Below are 16,284 nucleotides of genomic sequence, written 5' to 3'. Positions count from 1 at the left end.
GGCCCAATAAATGGGAATATGGAAATCCATTGCTGGTGGCCCATACTTCAATAGGGGTGATGGACTGTAAGTAAAGTAAGTACTAAGAATTAAAAGGATGGCCCAGGATAAAGGAATATGGAAATCCATTGCTGGTGGCCCATACTTCAATAGGGGTGATGGACTCTAAGTAAAGTAAGTACTAAGATTTAAAAACTACCATTTTTACTTGGAACTAATAATATTGGTACGTACTGTAAACATATTGGGATTCGCTCTTTCAATATCCAGTTTGTCAATCAATTGATCCAGGACAGCCTCAGCAAGTTCATAAATAATATCATGATTAGACATCCCACCATCAGCTGCTACGATTCTCGGTTGAATATCAAGTATTGTAGCTAGATAAAAATTTGTTTTACTCCTTTAGTTCTGCATGAACATAAATTTTTGTCTTAAATTCCAAACATCTCACCCTTTTTTGTTGATTTATTTGAATAAGAAGAATCAATTGATTTATTAGTGCTGCTAACAAAACAGTAGGCTCAAGGTAATAGGTGAACAAAACAGATATATAAAGCAAGAGTTTCGAACTGGTTTGAATGTTCTTCTTGAACATTATCAAATGTGGTTCTCCTGAGATCAACAAAAAGCAAGTTCTAAACGACCCACAATCTGTATCTTTTTAGGGAGAAAAGTGGCAAAGGAGTCTGTCCATAGAGCATAAGACTCACTGATGGCTACAATGTTGTAAGCCATAATAAAGCAGTGTAAAAAAGATTATATGACAATTTATTATATGACAATGAATCATATTCTTAACTAAAGTATTTCAAAACAAAACCAGTGTAAGTGTATATAGCAGTCAATTGCAACTGTTTTTGTTTCTATACAACCATTACCAAAACAAACACAGACTTACCAAGTAAAGCATTGGTTTCATTCAACTGAAAGGCTATGTTTGCATTCTCATGGAGCCCAAAGATTTCTGGCTCATCTATAAGTGGTAGAGATTCTATGTAAGCCTTGACAGTAGCCAATGTCTTGACAAGAGGTGGATAATAAATACCTTAGATTAAAAATAGATTAAATTTAAAAAATTACCTTCCATGGCCCATTGTATTTAATACAAAACAACATAACTTTTTTTTCTCAAAGACATTATTTCTTATGAGGCTGATGACTTTTGGTAAGCAATTACTTTGCTTTTAATTACTAATGAATAATACATTTTAAACAAAAGAACAATTCCCTCTCCCCCATACCTGAAATAAATCAAGGTTAAGGGCATGTATAAATCTAGTCAGAATATATAAAATTCTAATTAGATGATACAGATGCAGACATGGCAATATTAAAAAAAAGGGTAGCCTAGACTAGAATACTGGATCTAGATATTAATACAAGTAATAAAAGTTTCAAAGATGTAAAATGTTCTTGAAAAAGTTCATGTATTTATTGAACTTGTTGATGAATACATGCAGGAATATTTGCTGATGTATGTGTATTCAATATATAGATTATCTGGACCTCCAGACCAAAGTTAATTGTAAGAAATTTATATTTTGAAAAATTATAATGGTCAAACCAGAGTTTTCAAGTGCGGCCAATTAGCTAGTTATACTTAAACTGTAAATTTCTAAGAAAATTGTTAGAGCAGTTTTCAAGATCTGTGTCCATCCAAGTTTTTTTTTTTTTTTTTTACCCTTTTGCCAGCTGATAAGAGGAATAGTAAAATAAACAATGTATCACGAGCTAAAAAGTTCCTCACCCTGACAGACTAAAACAGTCTTAATCAAATCTACTTTCACTATGTTAAATCTTTGCTCAAGTTGCATAGGATTCTGAAGTCAGATTAGAATGGATTTATTCTAATTTGTTATATCAATTTTGATTAGGCTCATACTTCAATTCTGTAACTGGTTATAATTTATGTATGTTTTTTGTTTGCATATTTTTGAAAAGGAATTTTGCTTTGATCACTCCATGCAACTATTTTAAAGTGCATGTTACACCCCTCTCTATGACATTGATCTTAATAGCAATACAAACTTTTTGATCAGTTGTCAACGCTTCTAAACCCTGCAGCTTCTCTACAATCAATAGAGATCTAAATAATGTTGATGTGCCATTAGCTATTGACTATACCAGCATCTTAATCTTTTACAAATTATTAGTAGAACATTATACAAACTTACTGATGAGAAATCAATTTTGAATATTTGTATTTTACATCAAAATATGTTGATCAGTGTTAAGGACAATGTGTGTATGTGTGTGTGTGCTGAATGAAGTAATACTTGTACGAAGACGAAGATGCTACTTTCAAAGGTTAGATCACAGATATGGTGTATAAAAAGAAAAAAAGGAAACAGATCCTCAATTTATTTTAGTCCTAGTTTGAAACCTGCTAATAAACATCAACATCTGCCGCAAATAAATGAATAGGACTTCCTTTAGAATGTACTTTATATTGAACATACAATTACCTGATTCCGAGTATTTATATTTTGGTTTTAAGGTTTCAGGTCTGAAAAAAAAACTTTAAATTGTCCTTAGACATCTTTGATCTTGGGCATCTGTGACTCGACCACCATAGGTAATCTGTGGTGATAAAAGAAGTTTTAAATCATTCAACTAATTGTGTATTATACTGTACAAAAAAATAATCATTCATAAATGTTAACCTAAAATTTGAAAATTAACGAATATAGATTAATGTATGAAGTCTTTTATGGATGTATGTAGTTTGAAAATGTTAAAATGCACAATTGCCTTTTCAGAAATGTGATAATAATTCAATGTGAGCCATCTGTGGTCTGATGACAAAATGATACTTTTCTCTCTTGACTCAATTTAGCCCACTTCTGTTACTCCTTTAATCCAGCTTGGTCTCAAAGCCGGATATTGCATGTCTAGCTGCTGAGCAAAATCCATATAGAATATATGATATAATGTGCACTGTTTTGTCATTTTCGCTCCACATGAAGTGGGTATACATGTCTGGTCAATTCCAAAATTATTAATTAAGTTGTCTCAGACTATTACAATAATTTCCTTTAAAATTTTTCTTTTTAATTACACGTTTATAACAAAGTCATGAAAAGTCAAGAGATAAATATTTTTGGCTTAGTGTTTTAGAAAGAAACTAAAATATTTATATCTCATGCGCAAATGACAATACACACAATTCTCTACCTCTCCTGTTATATAGATCAGTGTCTCCCAAGGGATGTAACCATCTTTACAAAACATTTCCATGTTGAGCAATGCACACTCTCTATCACTATCACTAAAAGCGTACTAAAATAAAAATAGATACGACTTATTTATAAGAAAAACTGTATACATACATTTTTTTTTCTAAAAAGATAATATTTTGAAATGAATTACTTTAGGAAAGTGAAGAAATTATCATCCAGAGAGGACTAGTGACATTCAGAAACCCTATATAAAGAAAGAGAGAGAGTTGCAGAGTCAAGACAGTCTAGCACAGTGGAGTCCAGTACAAGATCAGAACAGTACAACAGTTATTCAATTAGAAATTGTGTGTTGCCAATAGTACACTATTTGGCATGTAATACATCAGACTCAATAAAGTACACTATTTGGCATGTAATACATCAGACTTAATAAAGTACACTATTTGGCATGTAATACATCAGACTTAATAAAGTACACTATTTGGCATGTAATACATCAGACTTAATAAAGTACACTATTTGGCATGTAATACATCAGACTCAATAAAGTACACTATTTGGCATGTAATACATCAGACTCAATAAATTACACTATTTGGCATGTAATACATCAGACTTAATAAAGTACACTATTTGGCATGTAATACATCAGACTTAATAAAGTACACTATTTGGCATGTGATACATCAGACTCAATAAAGTACACTATTTGGCATGTAATACATCAGACTCAATAAAGTACACTATTTGGCATGTGATACATCAGACTCAATAAAGTACACTATTTGGCATGTAATACATCAGACTCAATAAAGTACACTATTTGGCATGTAATACATCAGACTCAATAAATTACACTATTTGGCATGTAATACATCAGACTTAATAAAGTACACTATTTGGCATGTAATACATCAGACTCAATAAAGTACACTATTTGGCATGTAATACATTAGACTCAATAAAGTATCACTCTATTTAGAATCTGAGTTGCCACATTCTCGCAATTGGTGGTAGCTGTTTTGATTTCAATCAAGAAACAAAGGAGAGAGACACAACAATATCATTATTGTTAACTGTGTTAGGTTCATTATGATTTATTAGTTGTTTAATTAACAGGTCCATATTGCTGCATGTTTTGATGCTGAACATTTTCTTTTTTAAAAAATAAAAGAAATATTTATACTTTATATGTGTGTTTATTATATTTGTGTGTGTGTTGAGCATTATCTTTTTTTTTTTTTTTTTTTAATATTCATGAGCCACCAATTCATTTTAGAGCTTGCATTGCCAGGATGGTCTGCACTGAACAAAAACACATTTTTTCTTCCCTAATTGCATTTTCCATTTTAAATTGAACAAATCTAGTCTACAATATATCATAGTAGCTGCTCTCATAATACAGCCTCTCATTACTTTCAAACATTGATTATCTCTTTATCTCTTTTTTTTCTACACAGCACAGAGAATACATTTTTCTAATACATAACTTCCTTTACCAGTTGATTAATGTCTGCCAGGAATCTTTTATCCAAATAAGATTTAATAACAATATTATGTAAGTAATCATCCAGCTTCAATTAATTCTGACTCTATACTGGTATAGTCTTTCACAATTGTTATAAGGAAAGGTCAAAAAATGTATTTTCAATATACCAGGTAGATGAATTTTCTCGAAAAAAAAAAAGGTTGTTAGACAATTATAAATGTTTAACTAAATTTTTTCCTAGTAACTAGAGAAAAGTTTTTAGTTTCGAATATCCAGCACTAAATGAAATTTAATAATCTTAACACAGTCAGATGCCCCATGCCTAATTAGCATTAATTAAGGCCAACTCTCGTCAATTTATTATTTTATATCAGCTTCATGTCATAATTAATTTAATGGGACAAGCCTTAATAAACAAGTTGATTCTTTTGGAATAAAAACAAACATTAAGTTCTAATAATAACAATAGAAACACTGAAAAAACAACAACACAATTCTTAAGCTTTTTCTTTAGGGCCTCACTGTTGTTTTTTTTCCATCTATTTTTTAACATAAATAACTTTTTATTTTTTTAAAATAACTTCATGACACATGTTGCTGAGATTGCTTTTCTATTCCTTGTTCAGATTGTAAGGTTTTCTTTGCTGGAGGTGGTAATGGCAATAATATGAATAAAGAGAGGACAAAAGCAATTAAGAAAACTACATGACAAATGTAGAGAGTATAGATTCCCTATTCATCATGAACTGCCAGGTTTCTTTTATCCACTTAGTTTGCAATCTTAGGTACCCTACCCTGATTAAGTGTTGCCTGAAAAAAGTATTTTGAGCACTGGTGCTAGCTCGTGGCTTAGTTCTTTAAATGAAGCTAATATGAGTTTTCTCTGCCTCAACTCTTCTCTTCTGACCCACACATAAGTTAGCTCTGCAAAGATCTCTATCTGCAGCTGGGCAGATTAGACCAGATCTGACCATATTTGACAACAGAGTCAACAAAAAAAGTTAGCTGTGATATTCATACTCTCCTGCCTTGACTACTGCAATCCTCATGATAGCAGGTAGGTATACAGGACAACACCATCATTCAGCTAGAGCAGGGGTTCTCAACCTGTGGGTCGCGACCCCCTTGGGGGTCGATTGACAATTTGCCAGGGGTCGCCTAAGACCATCGAAAATATAGATTGTTTTTTTTCTATTCTTCTATTGCTGTTAGGGGGATTCTAAAAGGGGTCTCCGACCTTAAAAGGTTGAGAACCGCTGAGCTAGAGCAAATTCAGGACAATGCTGCACGAATCGTCCTATGAAAAACAAGAAGTGATTCTGCTACAGCTCTCTTGTGTACACTCCATTGGCTTCCTAAAAATGCAAGAATCGACTACAAAACTAAGAACGCCCTTTTACTAGAGAGAACTGATCACTCCATATGTCCCTCAGAGAGCCCTGCAGTCCATGGACTCAATGTGACATGTTTCTCACTCAAAAGTTACAGTTTGTGGGCCTTTTCAGTGCTTGTCTAAAGGTTTCGAACTCACTCCCCATTGATCTCAGACAAACAGCTTGCTTCACTACTACATTCCAAGAAGAACATTAAGACCTATGTGTTCAAAACTTTTTTTTTTAGATTAATGGGTCATTTTAACACTTGAGTTTATGTCTGTTATGTAATAGCTTTAATAATACCTATTAAAAAATAAAAAATTGAATGGGTCCTTACACTAATAGATAATATTCCAGTTCTAGTCTTAACATTACTCTTACTGTAATATTATGGTTCTACACTCTAACTGTAATATTCCAGTTCTACAGTCTTAACATGACTCTTACTGTAATATTCCAGCCTAATTTTTTCCTCTCAAGAATAACAGCATGAAAAAAACAAATGCCAAAAATGATCTTCCTCCAGTCCATTCCCAGAGCTGTTATAAAAAATGTTTAATTTATATAGAAACAATAAGACAAGTTAAGTCAGTCATTATTATTACTAATCTTTAAAATATCTTTTTTTTGTCATTTTTAAATTAAAAAATAAATCAACCTACACTATAATAACAAATATAACAAGTATGGAAAAGCTCCAGATCTTTGTTAACAGATGCCTACGCCGCATATTAGGAACTAGGTGGCCAGAAAAGATAACTACTATCGATTTGTGGGCGAGAACTAGACAAAAGCCCATAGCCCAAGACATCACAAAAAGAAAATGGAGCTGGATAGGACACCCCATACGAAAACCAGCTACCAATGTTGCAAGGCAGGCACTGGAACCCACAAGGAAAGAGGAAAGTGGGCAGACCCAAGCAAACCTGGAAGAGGTCAGTTATCAGTGAAGCTGAGGGTACTGGAATGACATGGCAGCAGATAAAGAAAGCTGCTCAGAACCGAGTTCGGTGGAGAGGTGTGGCCCTATGCTCCCCGGGAGTGCACAGGATTAAACCAACACTATAATAATCCATACACAATACATAGTGTAAATAACATTATTACTATTAACACAGAGGACTACATTATCATCTCTCAATACTATCATAGTGTTGGAATTTATTGTTAATTATTAAACAATTTTCTAACAAAAAACAAAAAAGTCTTACGGTGGTCTTCAAAAAATGAAGTTGACATATCTATGAATGCCCTTCTTAGATTGGCTCTAATGCCCTTAGGTGGCCCATTAGTGACTTTGACACTATTCTGAAGAACACTGACAGGGAAATGTTTGGCAGGCATTGAAGACAGATAGAGTCTAAAGTTGCTGTGTAAAAGTGAACTGGTCTCCTGGATATTTTTAATAATGTCTTCCATGGCATTCATCTATGAAGCAGCTAAATGGCAATTCTAAAAAGAATTTAATAAGTTAAATTTAAACTAAATGTTTTGGTTTAAATAACTTTTTAACGCAAAAAATGTTAAGTCTTTTAAAAATAATACAATCAAATTTTTAATTAATATATTTATAAATCTGGGAAAAAAAAAATCTATGTTTATTCAAAAATAATAAACATTGATTTCTGTTTAGTCAATGGCTAGGAGAGATTATAATATAACAGTTACCTATATACTTTTTGAAAATGACGATTGGAAAGGTCTAAGAAAAAAAAAATGCTAGCTTCTGTTCCTTACCTGTAAAAAAACCCATTCACCAAATTTGGTTGCATTCTTGATCATTTTATCTGCCACTGGACCTTGACCTTGGCCAAGTGAAATTGATTTTACACTATAAGTGAATAGTTAAAATAAGGAATCAAACCTACAAATTACTTTCTAAATGTGAATAGGAGTTAATAAAAAAAACAACCACCATGTAATTAAGCAATAATTAATTATACATAAATAAAATTTAGGAAATGTCATGTCTTTTGTTAACTCTAATAAGAACATAATAATTAAATTTCCCTCAGCCAGCTTGCTCCAAATTAAAAGTTATACAAAGAATTTATTAAATATATAATTATACTGTATAAAGATAAAACACATAAAAAATTTATAGGTTTCAAATAATTAGCACTTCTAGCCTTCTGATGGTATTTTATCATATCATCAGAGGGATAACATACCAAAGAACTTTCAAAATACAATGGCTCAAATATAACTAGGACTATCTGCCAGAAAATATGGGATTAAAAAAAATATTGCCACAAGAATAGAACCAAATTTTTTTTATTCCACTGCTCCAGAAAGAAAACTTGAGACAATAAAAAAACAAACAAACTATAGAACGATAAAGTCTAATAGTTATCCAAGCAAAATAATGCTGAAAATAATTTCAACAGACTCAAAAGTTGAGGAGGTCCTTTGCAAAGGTAGAAGCATTCTTGAACATATATTTAACATTAGACTGTTAAAGGAGAAAATGTCTTTAACAGCTAAATAAACTGGTACACGACTTCACAGATTTAAAAAAAAACAACGTTTGACTGGTTTTGGCATCATGGTATGTGGTAAGTGATGGGGGAGTTCAGCTTGGATAAAAACATTATCAATAATATCGAAGCCCTACACCTTAAGGTAAACAGCTCAATACTTCTGAACAACAAAGTTGGAGAAAGTTTTAGGACATCCATTGGAGTGAGGTAAGGATGCATTCTCTCTCCAGCTCTTATTAACATATTTCTGAAGCATATTATGATGGAAACTCAAGAAGGATTTACTCCTACTTGACCATATGGGCAGCCTTTGTCCATCTCGGGTTTGAAGAGGATATAGACCTCATTGGGGAAATTTCAGACCAGGTACAAGATATTACTTCAAAACTGTATACTAGAGCAGTCTGCATGGAAATCAGTGCTGATAAATTCAAAATACTAGTTTGTGCTGGAGATATAATGAGATGTTGAGGATGTTGCAGTACAGTCGAACGAACTAACATTAGAAGAAGTTGACTCATTTAAATACCTATGGTCAAACATTGGAAGAGATGGACTTCAAATCAATAAGAAATAAAAACCCTTTTAAGCTTGGCAGTTGTTGTCATAAGCAATCTAGAGAATCTGGAAAAGTAACAGCTTCCAACAAAATTAAAACTGCATTCTTCCCTAGTGGTCTCTGAACCCCCACATGGTTGTGTAAGTTGGATACTGAACACAGAAAGAAAAAATTCAAATAAATGCTACAGAAAAATGCTGGGTTTTTACTCTTACAAGTCAACACTCTGGATGACAAAAAAAGGAGGAACTTCTCAAGTCTATAATGTGAAAAGACAAAGCTGAGCTGTTTCAGTCATATGGGTAAATTTGAGGAGATTACAGAAACTCTTGGAAAATGAGGAAGCAGGGGGAACACTGTAATAAGAAACTCTCAGTCTAACTAGAGTTAGAGCCTTGACTTTGTGAATGAGATGATGTAGATCTACTTGTATTAAAAGCTAGTGTTACAAAGAAATCTAGTTCCCTATGTTGAAAAGAAGCTAATTGTTTTGGTTAAAACTTAATTTTCAAGAAGTAACTAACTGATATGAAAGGGCAACAGACTGACACCAGACAAAAAAGATGTCACAAAAATAGCAGCAGTTTCTCCATGTAAGCTTTATGTTTCTCTTTTCCATAACAATCATATTTAAATTCCCATAGAATTTAGCTTAAGTTAAAGAAGACATTTATGGTAGAAAAATAATTTAATGAATATATTTATTGAAAAAATGTCTGCATTTACTTTTCATGAACTCCCATATCTTTGGCTAAACATAGAAATGATGTCATTGGATCTGATCCTGGAGAAAGAACGAAGACCAGTGGAGTAGTCTTAGACATACTTTCATAGAGTTCTGGCAATGTGACAGGAGGACTTTCAACAAATTGTTTCCCTAAACATTCAGAAACAAACTCTGTCACTGCAAATGTTGTCTAGGATAAAAACAGAATTGACATAATATAAAAGTTAACAATAAATCCAAAAAGGATATAATTAATTTTTATTCACATAAAACCCAAGAAAAATATCTTCGTTGAAAATAATTTACACACAGTGCTTTATAGTTAGAAGATTATTTTGATCCTAACTGCAACTTTTTTCTATCATTTTCAATGGATCAACAATCTCAATAGCCCCAAGATATCTATTAGCATTGAAGGATAACCCTGGTATCAATTTAGATTAATCTAGATCTAGATCTATTCAATTAGTCTTTCTACCTCAACATTAAATTAATTCATGTTACAGAGAATATCAACTCCTTTTAAACATTTGAACATTGTGAGTGTAAGCAATGTTTTTAATTCATCATATTGTAAAAAGCCAGAATGAGCCTTTAACTGGGAAGGAGTTTGGTTAGCAGGCCATAGATCTAGATTATCCATTTGACAGCCCTAACCCAGGAATCTAAGATGTGATGTGATTTTACAGAGAACCTGTGCCGCAGAACATAGATCTAATATTTAAACTATGACCATGGTAAGAAAACTTAAGGCTATGGCCCAAAATCCTTTGATCCCCTTTGCCAGTTTCACAGTTAGAATAGTAGGTCTATGTACTGGTTTGTAAGACGTGAGTGTGATGCTCTTTCTTGGGCACACAACAAAACTTTTAATTGAAAACTCACCCTTTCCTCATGGAAAACTTTAACAAACATTAATTTTTGAAAAGCTGTCAGGCGATCATTCCAATTTCCATTAACTCTATCTGGAAGAGGCAGATCACCATCGTTATATTCAGGGGGATCCAAGACAGCGTAGAGAAAGCGCTCCGGAGGAGGATTTGCTCGAACCTAAAGTTTTTGATATAAAAAAAATCATGCTTTCTCAGTTATAATCTATACAATTTTAAAACGCAAAAACTTTCACAAGCTTCTTGCATTCATAACATTGTAAAACCTAGACCTAAAGGCCCAAGTCAAGCTGAATATATAATACATCCTTGTTAATAAAATGAGCCTTTTTAAAATTCTTTAACAGTTATTGTAAAGAAAAACACTTTTTTTCTCTTGCCTCCTGTTAGGAACATAATAATACAATAGAGTCGAAATACACTGAATGACTACACAACACACATCTCTAATATTTGCTGAACACATTCTTATGGAAAGTTACAAGCACACGTTAACATAACAACAACAACTGATACATTAAATCATTTTCATAACATTCACCCCATACCCCCTCCGGTTCAAATTGTGCCTAGGATTTACAAGGAAAGAACTAAACTAACCATACACCAAAATAATTGTTATCTTGTTCATTTTCTTTATTTCCAACAGTTATTGTATAAACTTTATGTCCATTGCTTACATAGATTGATAAATCATTATGTAAAATGGGAATACCCACTAGAGAAAGTGAAATAAAAAACTTTATTTTTGTCACAAGGCACTATTGTTTTGTTATTGTCACAAGCACTACAATTTTTGTGTGCAAGATGCCAAGTCACTTAATTGCTCCTAGTTGGAGGCTCAAATTTACACTCTTGAATTTAAAGGTTTATGTCTGCATCTTCTGCCTGTTGTTCGTTATGTCTGTATCTTCAAGGTGTTTTTCTTATGTCTGCATTTTCTGCTAATTGTTTCTTGTCTTAATCTTCATGCTTGTTTCTTTTGTCTGCAAGCTTGCTGGTTGTTTGTTAAGTCTGAATTTTTGTGGGCGTCTCCTTAATCTGCATCTTCTGCTTTTGTTTTTTTTTTATGTTTGCACTTTTGTGGTTGTTTTTTCATCAGGTAACTGGCTTGATCAATAAAATGCATTTCGACCTCATGAATATTATCATCATAAGGTTCAACAAAAGCTGTTGCATTTTTGGTGCAAAGATAGCAACTATCTGCTCTTAATTTTACGATCTTCATTTGGTCCATGTGTTCAGCTTTTTAAGATAGTAATAGAGCTTCTTGAGTTTGTGGTCAGGAAATCCTGATATGAAGCTAAGAACTAACCAACCCAATAAATGTGACTGGACTTGCCATCTGAGTCTAATTCAGTAACACTGGAACTAAAGTACAGAGAGCTGTACACAGTATACATTAATGATTTCAACGACAGATTTTTATTATAGGTTCATCCAAATGTGTTCAGACTAATGTGAATTCTTCAGGGCCATAAGAAATATAGTGCTTATTTTGATTGTTCATCGCTTTATGTGTATTGGCTCACCAGGCTATATACTATTACAGAAAATGTGTTTGGATAGCATTACAGAGTAAACAGAAGGGGTAGCAAGAGACTCTTGGGCACAGGATTAAAACAATGAATCTAGAATGACAAAACTAAATTTAGTCATCCTGTATGGAGGCCCCATCAGTTTCTTTATCAAATTGCAATATACTGCAGACAATTTAAAAATTATAATCACAGAATTAATGGGAAATAAAATAATGTAAGAATTCAAAACATTAAAACACATTTTTTTTAAAGAGATTGGTAATGAGCCTGGACTCTACCAGACTATCTTGACTCTGCCACCTCTTCTCTTTATAAAGGGCCAATGAAGGCCTTCTAGGAAATGACAGAATGTCCCCAGACCTTTTTTAGACAAATCACATGACCACATCACAACCTATTTTCAAGTAGAGTGTTCCTGAAGGGCCATCCCTCATCCTGGTTTAATGCTAACAGTAGATGGCTTCTGTCACCTGTGTGAGCGTGTCATATGCACATCTAACCTTACCCATATCAATAAGTTCATTTATAACAATATCCTTTTTAAATACTTGCAAAATGTATATGAAGTAAATATGGGTAAAGTTAAAAATTTTACATTTATGCATGGGCCCACTACAATTTGAAAGAGACCAACTTTGGGTACTAAGATCAATACTTATTGGTTTAGGAATGTAAATTACACATACTAATGTGATGATTTTATTGGCTTATCCATTCCTTTACCTGTTTAAAATACTTGAGAGAGAATTGATATATGGGATCTACTTCCCCCATGTCAGACACCACAAAGTACATAACCGAACCCCTCTCAGCAACACAGCGATATTTCTCCCGGGCCACACTGATCTTTTCTTCTGTTGTCTCGGATTCAGCAAGTCTTTGTTTGATAACTGTTGAGGTGACCTGTCAAGAAACAATTCAATGTAAGTCTTTGATAACTGCTGAGGTGACCTGTCAAGAAACAATTCAATGTAAGTCTTTGATAACTGCTGAGGTGACCTGTCAAGAAACCATTCAATAATATTTTTCTTTAAGTTGATCAGAATTAAAAACTAGTTAATACATGTCTGCTATACATTTTACATCTGAACTTATTTCAACAAGTGTATCTACACTGTTACTTGGTGTTTTTACTTTAAATTGGCAACTAAAACCAATTTTTTCCCAATAGCAGTAAAATTTATTGGTAGACACCCTCATGATATAATTTTCTGGTAACATTGTTAGACCCATTTTAATCTTAGAATTTTGTTTAACTTTATGAACATTGTTTTTTCTTGAACCAAGTCTAATAAAACATCATGGTATTTTTTCTGTTTGATTTCTAGTCTTCTACATCTTTGTTTTCTAAATCACATTATAATTATATGATCATTATTACATATTAAACTCTGCTAGCGGAATTATAAAAAAAATTATTTTAGTGCTGTGTTACTTCTGCCGAGAGATATAAGGAATGAGAGATCCTCAAGATGTGCTTGGGACATTTGATTGATGCTTTAATGGTCATAAACACCCACATTACCAATGGAAACAAGTGAAACTCACACATGTGAAACTCTCACATTTCAAGGCCTATGTGATACTTGCCTTAGAATCATTCAATGTATTGATAGGTTCTTCATTGTCCAATATATTTCCTTCCAATTCATAAAGTAACTTAAGAATTAAGAATTTTATCTTCAATAGATTTCAGCTGGTTCTTATCAGCATTGATTCTCATGATGAGTTCATTTCTTTGTTCTTCCAAGTCTGGTCTCTCTAAACTGACAACATCACTACAACCAATAGAAAAAAAAACAACAACCTTTTCATGTCTGACCTTTTAAATGTAACTAGTTGAAATTTTTACTGTTCCTAGTTGAAAATTAGTCTATTTAAAAACAGATTGTATTCCAAAAAAAAATTTCTATTTCTATTTTCATAATCAAAACAATAAAACAACATTTACATAAATGTAGGTTTTATTTTGGTAATAAAAATTGTAATGTATTTAGTTTAATTAATCTTATTTTTTAAAAAATCTTTTTAACAATTCGACTGGTTAATTTAGTCTTGAAAGAATGCTTTGGATATTAAGCCAGAGCTAAAATAAAATGCATGTAACTAAAAAAAAAACAGATGAAAAAGAAATTTTCAACCTAAGAAGTTGATCTTCAAGGCCTTTCTTGGTGACTGTGAAATTGATAACTGTTACTTTGATGCAGACTTCTGGCAAGTAATGTGGATTAGAAAGTTTGGTGGTCATATAAAAACGGAAGTTTCGATCATAGTCTATATCGCTATCCCCCAAGCAAATCAACACACGCCCACCCTGAAAAAAGACAACGAAAAAAAAAGATTAAAAAGTAATTTTTATTTAATCAGAATGTTGGCCTAAAACTCTACATATTGGGTATCACTTTGAAAATTTAGTTTTTAACTGCAAGTTCTATCCTTCCAATCCCTTTTAAGCTCATTCATGACAAATTCAATTATAATTTCACTTATGCTGATTTTATTTATAATAATCTTATTAATTACTAGTTGATTCATCATGATTCTATTTATGGTCATTTCATTTATTATAATATTATTCATGCTAAGATTTTTCCTTATCGTTTCATTGATGGCAGCCAGGTAGTGTGATATGCTGACTGGACTGTTGTTCGGATGGTCTCAATAGTACCAGATTCATAACCTACAGTTCAGCGAGAGGTTTGGTTAGGATGAAATTACCATCAAATCTGAAGGAACATGTGAAATATTTTACATGTGAATAGACTTCATTACTTTTAGAAATATTACAAGATAAACTAACTTTTGTTTTAATTTTAAAGATTACATCCAAAACGCTGTTCATTGAATACTTCCTGTAAACATGAGACACGAGCTAAGTAAAAGTAAAGTTCCCCTTTCAGACCTTGCTATCTATGGGGCAGATGATGTTAAGGTCATCTGTTTCTATGGCCAACAGTTAACAAGCAGGGTGTTATGTGGCCAGAACAACGACCAACCGCCTTTACATTCCACAACTAAAGTCAGGTACCCATTAGAGTTGGGTGGACTCAGGGGCAAATGAACTCCATCTTATATTTTCTTATATTTCCTATAAATCTATTGTGAGCCTAAACATAAAACTTAGTTCATTCCCTTAGAAAAGGAAAGAAAAATTATCATAAATCAGCCCATAACATAGTTATAATGAGAATGATGTTCGAGAATGTTTAAAATATCATTATCAAGATTTCAATCTACAAAGGAATATGGTAGGCAGACAAGATAAGGTAAGATGATCTGTTCTCTGCTATATTATAACAAGTAGGCTCTGACCAGAAAATAATTTTCTAATTGGACATACATTATGACTACATATACTCTATTCAATTAAAACCAGGAACATTCCAAGAAAACCACTAAGGAGACCAGATACAACACTATGAAATTCATTGAAAGCATTGGCAAATGGGGAGGGGGGAGGCATTCCATAAAATCATCCTTAACCTTTTATGTATTATCATTTTAGCCTCGCATTTTTTCATTCACAGTTACCTACAACACTATACTATTTATTTGTGTACAAAATATATTTTGATAACTTCAGCAACCAAGACAGGTGTTCTAAAAGATTACAGTAACATTTTTTTCCTCTCTGTTCAACAATACATTTGCATCTGAACACTCTGCATTAACACAGTTCTGTGCATATCTTTGAGAATTCTGGGATTAAAACAAGCAATAGCTTTACTTCACATATACCTAATTAGGCACCCCAAAAAAGTCAAAATCTACTCTTATAAAGAAACATGTTAAGTCCTTAGAAATGAAGCATTTTCATAGTGTCAAATTTGATAAAAGTGACCTTACTTATGAATATATAACTGAAAAAGTCAATAAGGTTACATAAAAGGTTCAATTACCTAAAGGAGTTTAAAGCTTGATATGTTACTTGTAATGTAAAGCACTTTAGTTATAGATGGAGAAATGAATTGAATGTTGCACTGACCAAACCCTCAAAACATATTGGAGTCCAAGGGTAGATTATGTGAAGTTGTAACAAG

General features: G+C 32.6%; 1 pseudogene; it reads right to left on the bottom strand.

The window, feature by feature from the left end:
- The window catches only part of LOC129922751 (dynein axonemal heavy chain 6-like), a 51,624-nt pseudogene that overhangs the window by 12,973 nt on the left and 22,367 nt on the right, over positions 1-16,284 (bottom strand).

The sequence above is a fragment of the Biomphalaria glabrata genome, chromosome 14 (assembly GCF_947242115.1).
Source record: "Biomphalaria glabrata chromosome 14, xgBioGlab47.1, whole genome shotgun sequence".
NCBI classification, from domain to species: domain Eukaryota; kingdom Metazoa; phylum Mollusca; class Gastropoda; family Planorbidae; genus Biomphalaria; species Biomphalaria glabrata.
Note: the sequence above shows the minus strand (reverse complement) of the source record. Positions and strands in the feature narration are given on the sequence as shown.